Source organism: Tupaia chinensis, unplaced genomic scaffold (genome assembly GCF_000334495.1).
Source record: "Tupaia chinensis unplaced genomic scaffold, TupChi_1.0 Scaffold144250_1, whole genome shotgun sequence".
NCBI lineage: Eukaryota > Metazoa > Chordata > Mammalia > Scandentia > Tupaiidae > Tupaia > Tupaia belangeri.
Genome location: NW_006204108.1, coordinates 37,823 through 40,711, shown reverse-complemented (window position 1 = coordinate 40,711; position 2,889 = coordinate 37,823).

The window sequence follows — 2,889 nt, the reverse complement described above, 5'->3', positions numbered from 1 at the left end:
CCAGCTATGGTGGCACAGCTGTGATGTGACACCGTGTGATGCTGAAGTCACATGAGAAACTCCTGGGTTTACATACAGAGATCTCTCTCACCTGCTGGGCACACGTAGGCCCATGATCCTGGCCAGCTGAGGCTGGGGGTGGATGGTGGCATGTAGACCTTGGTGGGAATAGGTGCGTGTGTGTGTGTGTGTGTGTGTGTGTGTGTGTGTGTCTCTGCCCCATTCTTTCTCTCCTTTTTGTCCCCTGACTCCCTGGAAAGAAAGAAGTGGGATATTCCTGGTTCAAGGACCCCTCTGAGGACCTCTGCACACGAGACGTTAATATAAAGAAACACCACCCAGCTTCAACCACTTGGAATCCATGCCCATCTGGCTTCACTTATATCATTGTGTGCTCCTGTCCCACAGAGTATTATTATTATATTATTATTATTTAAGTGTATTTATTTGTTTCTTGATAGGGCAAGACAGAGACACCTAGAAGGGGATTTGCCATGGTGCAGTCTCTCTCCCTGCCCAGGCTTCCAGTCAGTCTGGATCCCAGGAGTGTCCAGGGGTGCACGTGGGCTGCTCAGGTCCCCAGGATCTGAGGTCCGGGCCTCCCAGAAGACTCTAGCATCCTGTGGTGTTGCCCTGCCTGCACTGCTGTGGCTGAGCCTCCATGTATTATTTCAAAGCAAACATTAGAAATAATTTTATTTGTAAATAAATTCATATTTACCTCTAAGAGGCGAAGACTATGTTTTCCCTGTTGTGGTTGGTGTATGGTCAATGTGTGTGCTCGTCTGTTCTCTTATGACTTCACTGAGCTTATTTTATTAGTTTCTTTTCATTTTCTACGTAGATAACAGAGATTGTTTTATTTCTTCTTTTGTAACGTGTATGCCTTCTTTATCTGTTTCCTGCCCACGAGAATAGCTGGAACTTCCAGGACTATGGAGAGTAGGAGGGATCAGAGCACCCGTTAGTGCCTGCTTCCGGTTTTAGAGGGAAAGTGTTCATTCTTCCACTAGTGAGTATGTGTGCTATTAACTTCAGCTTCCTTTTCTTTTTCTTCTTCTTGGTTTTTCCTTTTATTTACTAGAGGGTTCACCTGAGAGAGACAAAGGAAGAAATGGAGGGGGAGAAGCGCTCCCAAATAGGGCATGGTCAGGCTACAATCCCTTCACCACTTTTGCACCCTGTCGGGATTCGGGGCATGCACGCACATGTGCCTGGCGTGGTTTTCCAGCCTCAGTGTCCAGGACTTGAACCGTCTGGTCGGCCATGTGTGATCAGCTACCTTAACCTCTAGGCCACTAGGCTTGGCCAACTTTAGTTTATCTGTAGATGCCCTTTATCATGTTGAAGTAAGTCCTCTTTATTCCTAACTTGCTGGGAGTTTTTATTGTGAGTGTGCATTTGATCTTGTCAAATGCTTCCTTTCTGTAGCATGTTGGTATTCTGTATTATTTTGATTAGTTTTCAATATTATATCAGCCTTACATGCCAAGAATAAATCTCTCTTGGAAATGTTTATTTTTACACATTGCTGGATTTAGTAGGCTAATATCTTACAGGATTGTTTATACCTGAGTTCATGAGTGGTATTTATTATTTTGTAGTGCCTTTCTATTTTCTTTGTCTACTTATTTACTTATTGGTACTGTCTGGTTTTGATCTCAGGATAATACTGATTTCACGACATGAGTTGGTAAGTACTTCTGCCTTTTCTATGATTTTTGAAGAGATCACATAACATGGTTAATTATTCCTTAAATGTTTGGGATAATTCTTCAGTGATACCATCTTGGCCTGCAGATTTAATTTTTGAGAGCTTTAACGTTAAGAATTCAATTGCGTTAATGGAGAAAGGACTATTTAAATTGTCTATTTCTCTTGCTTAAAAATTAGTTGTTACTGGTTTGAGTGGAATTGGTTTATTTATTCCAAGTTACTAAATTTATGAGCATAACATTATTCATGGGGTTCCCTTTTGAACTTTTTCTTTATGATCTAGAGAGTGTGCACATGTGAGAGAGAGAAACAAAAAAGTGAAAACAAAGAACTTTCAACAGGGACTTGTCATGGTATGGTCCCCTCTCCCCAGCCCACCAGCTCCTCAAGATTGTAGGCACCTGGGCACACGCCCTTCATGTTCTCAGGCTGGCCAGGGATCCAATCGCGTGGCCAGCATGTGGCTCCCAGCACCGCCATCTGGTATGCTGGGGACTCCCCCTGTGCTGGGCTTCCCTTTGAAGTTTCTGATGGCTGCAGGCTCTGTACTGATATTGCCTGTTAGCTCTTAATATTGGTGATATGTGCATTCTCTCTCTTCTTAAAATTCTTGCTAGAGAGTTATAAATTATATTGATTTTTTTTCTATTGTTCTCTCTTTGCAATTTTGTTGACTTCTGCTCCTTATTAATTCCTTCCTTCTGCTTGCTTTTGGTATATTTTGCTCTTGAGGTAGGAACTGAGGTTATTAATGTAAAACCTTTTCTTGTTTCTAATGTGAGCATTTAGTAATTAAATGTAATTTAAAGCTTAACTGTTGGAAGAATTAGATTGCTTAGCGGTGCTTCTCCACAGCAAGCGTTGGCAAACGTTTTGTATGAAGCCACAGGAAATACTCTGAGTTTGGCGGGCCAGGCACCCCTGTGGGGTCAGGACACCGCTGCAGACAGGGCAGAAATGAATGGGCAGAGCGGGCTGCAATACGACGGTGATCATACTAAAAGGTGGAGGTGGTTTGGCCAATAGAAAGGCAGTGTAGAACGTAATCATCTGCACCTGCTCCTCCCAATGGTGGGACATACTTATTCGATACAGCTTTAGAGAATTTCTGTTTTATTTAAAAGGTAAAATATATAATAATTATGCTGCCACTTAATTTATAAACTGAAAATG